This window comes from Falco punctatus (assembly GCF_963210335.1).
Source record: "Falco punctatus genome assembly, chromosome: 2".
Classification (NCBI taxonomy): Eukaryota; Metazoa; Chordata; class Aves; order Falconiformes; family Falconidae; genus Falco; species Falco punctatus.
The window spans coordinates 86,949,020-86,964,040 of NC_137581.1; the positions used below are offsets into that span (position 1 = coordinate 86,949,020).

At 37.5% G+C, this 15,021-nt stretch overlaps 1 protein-coding gene across 1 annotated transcript in view; it reads right to left on the reverse strand.

The window, feature by feature from the left end:
* Positions 1 to 15,021, reverse strand: part of IL1RAPL1 (interleukin 1 receptor accessory protein like 1) — a 777,597-nt gene that overhangs the window by 163,708 nt on the left and 598,868 nt on the right. The gene's annotated exons all lie outside the window — the stretch shown is intronic.

Genomic DNA, 15,021 nt, shown 5'->3' on the forward strand with positions numbered 1-15,021 from the left:
GGGCTGAGGAGTAGTAGAAGTAGAACCTAACATACCAGGCAGTTGTACTGGAGTCAGCTTCACTCCCAAATCTTTTTGTCATATCCCTTACCTACATCTACCTGGGATGAAGATTATCAAGGAAATTTACACTCTTTAGCCATCAATATCAAGCTGTCTGGTAGTTAAGGCTTTTCCTATAGCGCATCAGATTGGTCTGCAGTCTCTCTCAGTTTCGTCTTTCTACTCCTTCTCCATCTGCCTGAAACTTCTACTGTCCTGAGGATTTAATCCTGAATGCAAATACTGAATACAGACCTAGAAATAGGCTGCTTTAAATTCTCTTCTTTCCACAAAGGGTTAGACTCATTTCAACCCTAAAGCATAGGCTGCCACATGGAGGGTAATCCAGTCTCCAGATTAATATGACCTTTATATAAACCATGCTGAGATGCCGTGGAGCCTCCTCCCCTGTGGTGGTTCAGAGCTGCCTCCAGGCACAGCCTCGTCAGTGACATACCGGCCCAGCCGGGAGGCTGCCAAACGCCCGCATGGATCCCCTCATCCATTAGGTTGATCCTGAACAAAGCATACTGAATTTAGTACAGAAAATCTCATGAATTACATTTCATGCCTTGGGATATTATGACAGCTCAGAGGACTTGGTCCACACCCACACTTGCTAACAGATTGCCACAAAGCAAAATAGGAGAAGGGCAGGGATACTGCAGAGTAGTAGGTGACAGATCCATCAGTGAGACCTACTGCCCGTAATAAGGATAACACTTCTAAATGACAAGCAAAGTTCAAAGGAGGAGATACTCAAGCTCTGAGAGATACTGTCTTCTCTTTTGATCTACTTCAGGCTGGAACTCTTAATTACATAAAAAGCTTAAGCAAAATGGAATTGAGAAAAAGGATGTGTGCAGACATTCACTGAATGCAGTGAGGGTGGGGGTTTGGTAGACTGGCACATATGATGTGGACCACAGGCAGTTTACTATTTCTACAGAAAACTCTGGTTTCCAGTGTAAAGGTAAAAAAGGGAAGAATTTCAAAAGAGAAGTGACTTGCTTTTAAAATTAAGTTGGAACCATTTTCATTGATAATTGCCTACAACATAAAGTCAGACCAAAGTAAAAATAAGATATCCCACAATCCTAAGATTAGTCATATGATACCTTTTAATGTATTGTACAGGTTGAGTTAATAACCGTACTTCTGCTGGTTTCATTAAGGCCAGTATATTTTTTTCCATAACAAAGCCATATTTCAAAGGAAGGGACAATATTGAGGTTTGTTTTTTTTTCATGCCACTAAGAGTGGCAACTAAAAAACCTCTGAATAAAAAAGGTTCTGACATGACAATAGTAAAAGACTGAAAATTTAACAAAGAAAATATCAACTGTTAAAATTAAAATTCTTTAAAGTTTGATAAGCTGCATTACTAAAATCAACCCTTAAAAAGTACTTATGTTCTCAGTATCATTAATTTATCCTGTACACTTTTGCTGAAAAACAAGACCCATTAACCAATACACTTTTTACACATACATATGAGTACAAAGGAGACAAAGCAACAAAACCAGATAAACAAAATTAACTGAGTGTCTAATTAAAGAGTTGATATGACTAAATACACTTTTTTCTTTTATCACAGCAAAATTTATTCCTTGCTCTCAAGTTTCTGTAACTGGATACCAGAGAGCCAATTAATAACAGTATGATTCATGTATAGCTTTAAATAACATCAAAATTATGATAGAATTATCTCTTGTGTTTGGTCATGGTAAATCACTAACACATCTCAGTTTATGGAGCTACATATCAATGGATTTAACAGTTAAAAATACAAACAACTTAGAAGACCTGAACTACAAATATCTATGACACACCATACCTTTGACATTTCCTGTTATAAAATTCATGGTGTTAAAAGGTTCAATGTCAAATGTTTCTGAAAGCTCTATTTTAAATTTTTTTGGAAATCTGGCAATCACCTGCTATGTATAGGTACCATGAAGTGACATTCACACACTCCAACTTCAGGTATGTCATCTGAGATGTCTAAACAAAGAGTTGAAAGTCCTATACAGTGAATAGAGTGAGTTGTCAGTGTGCCAACGTCCAGACAAAAGCCACCTTGATGGGAAGATACAGCTAGCTGCAGAGGAGTTGCACTCTGATGTGCTATGATTTATGCCCACAGGTGCCTCTTGATCTGTATCAACCTTATGAGGAACCTACTGTGACATGTTTCATGATCAGTTTGAGCCAAAACACCTTTATGCTTTCTTCTCCCCTCTTTTCTCCTTGGCTATGCACTCTCACTCTCACCATGCCTTGGCACTAGGGTTTCTTGCACTCATGTCACCATCAGCATAGTGAGCCATCTAGTTTAAATTGGTTTTCTTTGCTTTGAGATCACTTTTTCACCCATCTCATGAACCCTGTGAGTAAGAGTGCTGAAGCTGTCTGAAAGCAGAGGAGAGTAATAAGGGGCATGTGTCAGAGCAGCACAGATTTACACTGCATTAAAGCCATCATGATACATAAAATCATTAATGGCTAACCCAGATGCCAGGTGAAATTATGTGCCCTCAGGAGGTTCCAATGACAAATTCAATTGAACCTATTTGAGCCAGAAATCTCAAGCTGGACTAAGTGAACACTCTGTGTAATATAGAAATAGCAGGAACACAAAGGTATTGACAGCAACAGAAATTAGGCATCTAAATGGTTTTTGTGCATCTGACTCTAAATGGTTCTTTAGGTTTTGATAACTTCTTTGTATGGTGACTGTCAGAAGAATTTTAAACAGAAAACAACAAAAACTAGAGATCTGCACGTCATGGGAAACGGCAGCAAAATTTGCCTCCTCCCTAGACTTCTCTATTCTGTAAAAGTAGGAGCTTGTACAGTCCCTTCTGCCATTGTCCTGGCTCTGACTGCCCTGGAAACCAAACTCCATTTTCAACCTACCCTGTCTTCCTTAACTCAAGGAGAGACTGATATAAGAAACACTTAAAACAACTCTGATGTGTGTCACTGTGATGGATCCTCTTGCAGACCCCTCCTGGGAAACCTGCATGCTTGATTACCTCTCTGAAATGCCTGTACACCGATGCATGCAGCATGGGGAACAAGCAGGAGGAATTAGAGATCTGCATGCGGTCACAAGGCCATGATCTCATTGCAGTTACAGAGACATGATGGGATAGTTCCATGACTGGAATGCTGTCATGGATTGCTTTGTACTTTCTAGGAAAGACAGGCCAGCAAGGTGAGGTGGTGGAGTTGCTCTTTATATGAGGGAACAACTGGAATGTACTGAGCTCTATCTACGTATGGATTCAGAACAAGTTTGTTTCAAGATAAAGGGGCAGGCCAGCATGGGGGAGACTGTTGTGGGTGCTCACTACAAGCCACCTAATCAAGAAGAGGAAGTCGATGAAGCCTTCTACAGACAATTGGAGCTAGCCTCACAATCATAGGCCCTGGTACTCACGGGGGACTTCAGCCTCCCTGATATCTGCTGGAAAGACAACACACCAAGGCTCATGCAGTCCAGAAGGTTCCTGCAGTGTTGGTAAATAACTTCTTGACACAGGTGGTGGAGTCAATGAGGCAAGGTGTCCTCTTAGATCTTGCCTTTGTAGACAAAGAAGGGCTGGTTGGGGATGTGAATGTTGGGGGCAGTGTTGGCTGCAGTTACTACGAGATGGTGGAGTTCAGGAACCTTTGTGGAGGAAGCAGAAAACCAAGTAGGATTGCCACCCCTGACTTCAGGAGAGCTAACTTTGACCTCTGTAGGGAACTACTTGAAGGAATCCCATGCATTAAGGCTCTAGAAGATAGGAGCATCCAAGAGAGCTGGCTGATATTCAAGCACCACTTCCTCCAAGCTCAAGATAGGTACATCTCCACGAGTAGGAAATCAAACCAAGGGGGCAGGAGGCCTTTGTGCATGAGCAAGGAACTTCTGGAAAAACTCAGGCAGAAAAAGGAAGCTTATGGAATGCGGAAAAATGGACAGGCTGCTTGAGAGGAGTATAGGGATGTAGTCAGGACATGTAGGGAGGTGGCTGAGGTCGTTTGGAATTAAATCTGGTGAGGGAGGTCACAGACAAGCAGGAAGGCTTCTTCAAGTACATCAGTAGCAAAAGGAAGACTAGGAAAAATGTGGGCCCACTGCTGAATGGTGTGGGTGCCCTGGTGATGAAGGACACAGAAGTTACTGAGGGCAGAGTTACTGAATGCCTTCTTTGCTTCTGTCTTTACTGCTGGCCCTTAGGAATCCCAGAAACTGCAGGCAAGAGAGTCTGCAGAAAGAAAGATTCTTGGGTTTAGTAGGGTTGAGTTAGAGATCATTCAGGCAAACCTGACACCCACAAATCCATGGGCCCTGATAAGATGCACCCCTGAGCGCTGAGGGAGCTGGCAGGTGTTTTTGCCAAGCCACTCTCCATCATCTTTGAAAAGTCATGGAGAGCAGGAGAGGTGCCTGAAGACTAGAGGAAAACTCCAATCTTCAAAAAGGGCAAGAAGGAGGACCCAGGAAACTCCAGGCCAGTCAGCTTCACCTCCATCCCTGGAAAAGTGATGGAGCAGCTCATGATGGAGCTCATCTCAGACCTGGTCAGGCTGGAGAGTTGGGTGGAGAGGAACCTCATGGAGCTCAACAAAAGCAAGCGTAAGGTCCTGCACTGGGGGAAGAACAACCCCGTGTGCCAGTATAGGCTGGGGTTTGACCTGCTGGATGGAAGACAGATCTGCAAAGGACGTGGGAGTTCTGCTCAACACCAAGTTTCCCATGAGCCAGCAGTGTGCCCTGGTGGCCAAGGTGGCCAATGGGATCCTGGGGTGCATTGGGAGGAGCACGGCCAGCAGGTCAAGGGAGGTAATCCTGCCCCTCTGCTCTGCCCTGGTGAGGCCCCATCTGGAGTGCTGTGTCCAGTGCTGGGCTCCCCAGTTCAGGAGAGACAGGGAACTGCTGGAGAGGGTCCAGCAAAGGCTGCAAAGATGATGAGGGGACTGGGGTATCTCCCTTATGAGGAAAGGCTGAGAGAGCTGGGTCTGTTTAGCCTGGAGAAGAGAAGGCTGAGAGGGGATCTTATCAATGCATATAAATGTTTCAAGTGTAAATGTAAAGAGGATGGGAGCAGACTGTAGTGGTGACCAATGAGAGGACAAGGGGCAACAGGCAACAAACTGAAACATAGCCAGTTCCTTCTGAATATGAGGAAGAACTTTACTTTGAGGGTTACAGAGCACTGGAATAGGCTGCCCAGAGAGGCTATGGAGTCTCCTTTGGTGACATTCAAAACCCACCTGGATACAACACAGTGCATCCTGCTCTAGGTGAACTTGCTTTAGCAGGCGGTTTGAACTGGATGATCTCCAGAGGTCCCTTCCTACCCTGACCATTCTGTGACTTTGTGATTCTGTTATTCTGAAAAAGGATTCAAATATTCACCGAACTAAAACATTAGGCAGGGAATTTTAAGAGCTGCCAATGCTCTTATACAAGTCTTTCAAATACGCAGTTATTTTTTGTATGCATTCCTTCAGTAAATACTACTATAGCGTTTTATTCCTCATTTTAATTTTTGACTTAAACTAGGTTGAACTGTTGTTGATAGTAACACATTAGCATATGTGTCTACTATAGTAAGTAAATTATTCTGAGCAACACCTCAGACAAACTAAAGATTTTTCATTGCCTAATAGTCATTCTAAAGAATTTCAGGCTTGGGTTCTGCCTTTGTAAATGTAACTCCTGTTTATTTGTTTATTTGTTTTCAGAAAGAATAATAATCTCACTGATTTGAGTGCTCACATGATGGGAGGTATGTTTATAATCTTTTGAAAATGCCTGACCTTTCCAAAGCACTGGGAAACTAAAAATGGCACCTCAGATACTGTATCTATGATAAAATATCTATTTTGACATTGATTACCACTTGACAAAGGAAAACAAAACATAACCAAACCCAAACCAAACCAAAAACAAAACCAACCAAACAAACAAACAAAAACAACAACAAAAAAACAAACTAAAGAAAGATTGTACAGTATCAGCTGCTTTGTTTGTAAGCAATCTTTATATGGGAATTGAATATCTATATTAAAATTTGATAATGTGTTCCAAAAGAAAGCCTCTAATTTTGACTTGTGTGAATAATGCTCTTTATTTGAAAGAAACTAGCGAGTGATTGAAACCACACACAATAAACTCACTAAAAACTTCTACTATTATTTAAACTATAAGAAACCTGTAAGTAGTATCAATCTCTAAAAGTATTACAAAGTCAGCATCAAGAAGCTAGTCCTCTTATGATTTTTAATGAACAGAAATGTACAATGCATGCTTTTAGCAATTACATAAAAATCTGGGCATTAATTAATTATAAAATACAAGTATTAATTATTTCAAGTGAATTGCCTAGAAAGCTGTGAAAGAAACAGAACATATGACCCTACAGCCTCACATCTCCAATCCATTACATTCATGTAGAGAGGTAATTTCTTAGTGCTTGTTATAATTTTCTTCTTCATAAACCTAATGTGGGTTAAAGTATACACTTCATCTGTTTCTGTAGTGAATATAAATAGTCACTTATATTTTATTTCTTGATAACTATGACATTTTTTTAATACTTCCTTTCCTACAAATATTTTCAGTTATTATAAACTAGTTATTGGAATGAGACCAGTATATTTGTAATATAGTACATATCTATTTAAAGGATACTTTAAGTGGTTGAAATGACTGATACACTGGAAGGTGACATTTACTGCAGAGTTCAAGGTAGGTACCCAAGATGGGCCTTCACAATAACTAGATCCTGAGGTGTACATTTAAATTCTGGTTTTACTGAACAGAATGCCTTCTCTCTCTTAACTTCCTAGCTCCATGGCTCCCAAGAGTTACTGGTGAGTTCAGTGAAACAAGTTTTTAAAACCAGTTTCTTTGTATTTGGACTTTTTAATACATACATATATATATATATATATATATACTTTCAGATTGGCATGAAAACTAAGCACCTTGAGCTCTTGTTTCAGATGATATTTTACTTTCTTGCATGGAAACAAGAAAAGGTAACTAAGTAGTCCATTGTCAGAAATACCTTAGGTAAAGGATAAGAAATTTAAGGATGATGGATTATGAAAAATACTGTTGTGTTATCTTTTGTTTATAGCTGTCTAGAGCATTCTGAGAGGGATATAGGACACAAATTATGATTGGCATGTGAATGTTGAACACACTGTTGGTAATTTGTTGTCAAATATGAAATTTAGACTAATAAACATATGTATTCAAATAACCTCAAGCCTAACACAAAGCAAAGGAGTTCACTGACCTGTAGTTCTGGATCTTACGTTTATTGCCGAAGTGTTACATGAAGGCTTACAAAACATGCCTTAAATAAACGATTGCTGGAATTATTTATTTTTTTTTAAATCAGTTATGCTATGTAGCATCAAACTGAATTTTCAGAAGTTTTTATTTGCAAGTTATTCAGTTATTAAAAATAATATAAAATTAAATAGCTAGTGAATTGGACATTTATAACAAATGTGTGTTGATTATATCTAGGGATACTATATCCTGTGTACTCATCCATAATATGCTACGTAAACAGACAAGAATAGCACCTCAGTATACACAATCTGAACATTCGTTAACATATATGTAAAGGATCCTGTTCAACTGACTGTTTCAAAATAGTCAAAATACATGATTTCTAAACTGTAAGAGTTTGTCACAAGCACTTAAGCCCTTCAGTGTTCCTCTAAATAATTTTCTGTTTTCTATTGACATGACAAACTGTCAAGCCTTTGTTAATGATTGCTATTAAGAATGCATGCAGATTTAGATGGATTTTTCAGAATGAAACCTGTGTACAGCACTAAATCTTAATCCAGTCTACAAATCCACAGTATGTTTTAAAACAAGAACAATGTTCAATGCAGCTTTTTGTAAAACCAATCCTCATTTGGACTGCACGAACACATGCTGACTTCACCGATAATGCTGCAAAGCATTTATTCTGGAACTCAAAAGCAGATTTTCCTGGGAGAAAAAAAAAACTATACTAGTGTTTGTCATTTCACTGATAGCTCGAAGACATTGTTATTGAGATCGGCTTTACATGCGAGGACCACTCCTGCTCACAAGAGATCTGTATTTTTAGAGCAGAATATTCTGGAAGAGTTCATTAATTTAAAATAGTTATCAATGATAAGTACTTAGGACATGGTATTAAATTTCAATATTGATAATTAGTACTTAAAATTTCAATGCTTTTACATAATAGCATTACGTGATGGTTGGCTTTTTTTGTATGCAAGGAAATATTTGTGTATCTTTCAACTTTGGATACAATAAAGTGCTTACGTGTAATTTAGAAACACATTTTGGGCAAAAGCAATCACAGAACAATGTGATTTCTGATGCTTCAAATTTGCACAGTTACAGTCTTTCTAGGACTATATTTACGCAGGCTGGAAATCATGTACAGTAGGTGCCTATTTCTAAATTGCAGTATTGATATATGGTATTCTGTATTTATTATTACCTTTGTTACAGCAAGTTATGTCCTGCTGTTTCCAACAGAGAATTCTTATAGAAATTTTGCTGTATCTGATTATATTTTATCCTGCTAGTAAGAAATATATACCTTTTAATTGTTTAAGAAAATCTTAAATATGAAATCAAACTTTTGGATGATTATCCAACTGATATGGAAAATCTTCTAATGTTCCACAGTCTTCTCTCATATTATAAAATCAAACTGAATGTTTACCATTTTAACAGGAAATGAGAAAAATTGCACAAACAATTTGAAACTGAAAATTCTCATTTATCTAATCTAAACTTAAAAAATGAAGTGTACATAGTTGCAGCAAGACTGGATGGACACCTTTTTATTGCATTAAATCTTATTTCGACGCTTAACACAGAAAGTACCTCAGATACTTATAGCTTATAATACCCTTTAGAGCAGACATTTCTTAATGGATTATAATCTAACATGAATAAAGAAATTGTATTGTTCAATCATTAAATCAGATAAATGTCTCCCAGAGAAAGCATTAATAAAGTGAGATAAAATTTGAACAAATGTATTGTCAAGTTTTGTCTTAACTTATATATATGTTATATATATAGGGAGAGATTAGGTATACATGTATATATATTCTCAGATTCACAGGCAGATGAAGAAAGAAACAGAACATTTAAAATACATAGACATGCTATTTCTGATATTTTAACTATGACATGTTAGGGTTTTATTAAATTAAAGAAAAGTGAAAGAAAAAATCCGTTTACATGTTGTCACTGAGCTGTAACTACAAATTTTTCCTTAGTGCAGTTGAATGTTTCTGACTCACATATTGCCTCTTTTTTAGCGAACTAAGTTTGTCCCTTCATAGACAGCCTCATCTACACAATATTGGATTAATGCAATCTGAAGGTTGAAAGTTTAAAGAAAAGACTATAGGGTAGTCAGAAGCATTTTTCTCTTTTTTATTAATCAGATCTTAGTGATTAACATCTTCATCATTACCATGTGATTTTCTTCTTTACTAGATTTTTCCACCCTGAATCAAGACCTTTGGAAGTCCTCAGTTCATTCCTTACTTTGAGAATATACTTCTATGCTATACTTCCTCATTTGGAATTGGAAAGTTTAGCTGAAAATGCCAAGCAAAAAATTTTTGAAGATTATTTTCTCTCTTTCCAGTAGAATGTGTAAAATAGCATGTATGAGATTTTGTTCAGCTTGTATCTAGTTGGATTTAAAAAACTATACATATGGTAAAGTAGGTATTCTAATATTCTGAGTTTCCTCGTAGCACTGCTTTAAAGAAAGAAATAAAACAGCTTTTTTATCTTCCTTTCCCTTCCAGCTCTGCCTCACTGAATTTTACTGCTTGAGTGCATTTACAAAAACCAGGAGGTAATACTTATATTTAACAAATTTACCTAAAGGGACTAAGAAATGCTACTGCTGTCATTGTCATTGTTTCTGACACTTCATGAGCCCTTCAGTTTTCCCCATGTTCCTCCCATAATGGTCCTCACTGATACCACAACAACAGTGCTTGAACTGGTTGAGCTATCTAGCAATCATTATTGGCAAAAAGACTACAAATATACTAGCAATATACAAACTTTTGCCTGAGTCAGAGTTAGGTAAAAGTTGTCCCATACATGATTTCCCTAAATGGTTGGTTTGCATTTTGATGTCTATCTCTGTAGGGAAAAATGATCAGATACTTTTGTGTTTTTTTTCCCAGATGCTGAGAATACGTGTTATCTTCATCCATTACACCACATCCAAACATTTCAGTTTTCATGAACCAGTCCGCAGTTAAAACATTAATTGTGCAAATGAGTCTTTAAGCAAAGACTTTTCCATTGAAAGTCCTGCTATTTGACTAAGTGAGTACATGAAACTATACTTCAGCCCAGAAATTATGATCTGGTATTAAACTGAAACATTTTAGAACAGTGAGGCTAGGAATTTCTCAATGAAATATTTCTTTAAAAATTTTAGTTTCTTGAAAATTAACTTTTTACAATAAATAGTTCAAACAGAAAAAAAAAGAGACTTTAATATTTTATTTCTTTTCTAATTTTTACCTATTTAAAACACCCCTAGTTGTTTTCAGAAAGGAAAACCCCAGCTCTCAGGTAATTAAAAAGATTGATATGTGAGAAGTAAATTCTGAATTTACAGTTTTGATTATTCCAATGTAAAACTGTTGCCCATGTCACATTGATCTAATCATAGGCTATATCAATGCACAAAAGTGTCCAACTGAATCACATGATTGAGAAAAGGATTGATTTGGTTTAAAGAATGTTGGTATAATTGAACAGATAAACAAAAACCCCTATATCATAACTAAAAAAATATCTGTTCCTGTTATAGAGTGAATATAACATTTAGATGAAACGTGTAGAGATGAAAATTTATTATTTTAGATATTTTTTCATTTTAACTAGCACAGATTGCTAGTTATTTCATATCACTTTAGTTAATTTATTTATATACCTACTGGTTAAGATAGTTAAGGAGGGCTTTTATCATTAACAAGGCCAATTTGTGTAGAAGACCTGTTATGACAACACAGTGCTCTAAATGAAGTAACATTCTCCTCTTCCTGATGATTTACCTCTGGAACTTCTTTGTATTCATACTTTAGAAAAAATACATTAAAAGTAGTTTTAGTTATACTTTCTTGAACATGTGTTGGGAAGGGGGAGAAAGAAGCAATCCCCAATTCACTAGGTGATAGTAAATTTAATTTTATTGAAATAATGCCCTAAGAACAAATAGGAGATCATTCACTGCATATTTGGACACAAGAGTAATTTTTTAGTGTTGGATGAAAATCACGAAAAATTGTTTCATTCAAATGACAGAGAAAGTGGTTAGGTGCCTGTCCAAACTTATCTTTTAGGTCCATTCATGTACTGCTGGAAATCCTTTATTCCTTTTTTCTTTTCTCTAAAATCAAGCCTAACAAAAAAATAATTCAACAATTGCTTTATTTTTCTAGGTGAATTTTTGCATTTAAAACTACAGCCTTCTGCAGAACCAGGAGCCAGAACAAAAAAATGGGCAAGACACAGGCTAACTAGATTGTCAGGCATTTAAAGTTATTATTGCGTGGTTGTGTTTTGTTTTTTTGTTTTGGTTTGGTTTTGTGTTTGGTTTTTTTAATTCAGATATGTTACTGCCTGTTGTGGAGACAAAGCTGTCTTCTTTAGTAACATGAAGGTGCACTAATTGGATACTAAAATCAGATTTTCTTGAGACAGACTAAAAGTATTCCTGTTTCCTTGAGGGGGGCAGATATTTGACAGGGCTGATGGGAAAAACAATGTTACCTGAAGGTGAAACAGAAAAGATTCAGAATTTACCAATATAGAAAACTGGAATGTAATTTCTATATAAATAAAGATATCATAGTTATGATATATTTATACCATAAATATATAATATCTACATAATTCTAGAATTAAAAATACAGGTATATGAAATTTTAGGATTTTTCATATGTAAGAAACAATCCCTTTCTGAACAGGTTTGAACAGAAAGGTTTGTATTTTTATGTTATTACAAGGGGGTTTTTTTATGTTAGCAGGGATTTCTTCGATTTTGTTTGCATGTTGAAGGTAAGAGGAAGAATATTGTGAGGATTCAGTCCCTTGGGCAATTCTTCATTAATGGTGTCTTCTGTCCCCTTGCCTCCCATTCTTTGCCTACTTTACTGCCCCTCCTAACCTGTGCTGCTGCCAGGCCACAGGGCAGCTCAGAGCTGAGTGGGAAATGCTCCTCATCTCATTACAGCTCCAGGCTTCTTGCAGGCTGCGTACTTTTGAAGACAGTATCTGACATAATATTTTATCTAGAGTCATGGTTTCCAGAGGAGCAGATTATACTGAGGTCACCACAGTTATCCAAGAACCTTTTCAACAGGAGAAAAGTTTAAAAATAAACAGTATTTTTACCTTTGCAACAGGATTAAGGTATTGATTATGAAACTGGAAGTGAAGTTACAAACAAAAAACCATTAAATGCAGAACAGGATTAAGTTGGGAACTAATCTTTCTTTCCTCATGTAGGATTTCCCTGCTTCATGCTTTTTGGCTGTCTCATGCTGTCTTTTAAGCAAGACCGTTGAGAAATTAATTTTTCCTCCAATTTCTACCCTGTGTTTCTCTCTAGTGCTTTTCAGGTTACTAATCAGTGTAATAAAAAGATATTTTGGATGAGGTGTCAGGATTCCTGTGTCTCTCTTAAGGTTTCTCATTGTGGTGCAACCATGTTTAACACTCCCCCAAACATCAGGTGAACAGTGGGACACCTTTTCCATGACTAGTTGGGTGAGCGTGAAGGGAGCCTGTAGGACTCCTGAGGTGTGAAGGAGTGAGGTGTGAAGATTCTCCAGCTCTGTTTGCTTTCCTCATCTTAAGTTAAACTGCAATTGTTAGTTTATGCTATAACACTCTACCGGTCACCCCTTAGAGAAACTCCTTCCTTAATATGCAGTCACCTTTTGGTCTGATGCAGTTTTACGGAAGCCATACAACACAATAATACAACAGGTCCATGGTCCCATGACATTAATTTTAATTGCTGGTATGTAGAAGAGACCAATGTATCAGCTATAAGTGTCAGATATCTCTGTCATTCAACGTGCTGGAGACAAATGAATTAGATACATCTGGACTCTTCCTACCTTGATTTAGACACTGCATGGAGGTGCCCTGTTTAAGAACTGTACTCCAGTAGCTCCTCCAGCAGCAAACACACTGGGGTTACTGAGGGGTTCCTCAAAAGTGTGCCAAGCACCAATACCCAGAGGACTGCTGGCAGGGGATGATTTTTAGGTGAACCATCACTACTGAACCTTCAGCACACCATGTGCACCTGGAGAAGCACACACATCCTTGTAAATTATGTATGCACTGTCCAGGGCCTGCCCTGACAGTTGCGACCCGCTTGGTTTCCAAGTCGAGGTGGAAGACTGCTAGATAAGAAGTGCAGAAATGTGGGAAGAGAGTGGGGATTGCCCCAGCTCCCCACTGAACCAACTGGTGACCTGCTAACGAAATCCCAGAGTACTTCAGGCTTCTAGTTCCTTGCTCTCCCTTTTCTGTGACACCCGTTTCACCTCTCCCTCTTCCACCAACACATGTATTTTCCAAATAAAGGACAAACACACTATCCCAAACACATTCTGGAGGACTAACATGTTTTCTGGCAGTGTCCGGACCAGTATGTAACATGTGGTCACCCCAAGCCTCAGGTGGGTGTGTAAGAGACTGCTGGTTTAGGTAATTTTCTAAGTTTTGACTAGGTGAAATGCTATATTATTCCAAGATTATTTTGGATTTTTCACAGGATATGAACTGGTCCCCTGAAAGGTACACCAGCTTTCCTCAGTGAAACAGAGCTTTCAAAAATTATCAGGACCAAGATATTAAATCTAAGAGTAGAACAACTTAATTCTCCTGTCAGAGAACTACCATTTTTTTTGCACTTGTGCCAGTTCTCACAGGCTTTTTCACAGGCTTTTAAACAACAGCTTCTTGATATAAGGCAAAGTATTGTAGTTTCACATTCATTTACAGTCAGACTTTCCCATCTGTGTCTGAAAGTGACATTTTCAAACTAGCTCTTTCATGTTTTCTGAAAAGTTTCTTTTTTAAACCCAGCACTCCTGAAATTATTTTATCTGTTTCTTAGAACTATGAGAAATCAAATATATGAGTAATTTTAAAAATCATACATAAAAAGCCATTAATAATTACACTTTTATTGAAATAGTCTCACTCATACAGCATATTTAGCAAGGCAACATAAAAGCCCCCAAAGGTTCTGCCTTTTGCTTTTTTTTTGTCAAAACTATCTCAGTCAGCAGCATTAGTTAGGAAAAAAAATGTGTGGGGTTATTTTGCTTTCTGTTCCCTAGGCTTGCATTCAAATAAAAAGGTAAAATCATCTAGGATTGTCATACAGAAAAGTTTTCTAAGTTGATATATCAGAAACAATACCTTCAGAACAGAAAGTAGCTCTAGAAGGAAATATGTTACACCTGTTTTCTACAGAATTGTTCCTGAAAACGTGTATCAGTGTCTCAGGATATTACCTGAATAGTATGAATCATTTTAAGTAATATTTTACAACTACCAAAATAAATATGAATTGTCCTCTGGCCACTATTAGCCATAAGATGGCAAGCACCATAGAACATTCTGCCAATGACTGTCAGAATTAATTTGCAAGCCTTCTGCTTTTTCAGGTGCTGTGCTGCACCAGATCTGTTTCCTTTCTTTCTGTAGCGACCATGTTAGAAGATCTATCGATACGTCACTGTTCTGACACCAAAGCATAATTCCAGTGTAACCTACTGAGGACTGTTTGTTTCTTACAAGTTGCCTTCTGTGTCAATACACAAAGGAGATGGGTTGTTATACCCTGCAAAGTGTAGTAACGTGCACTCAGCTCTAAA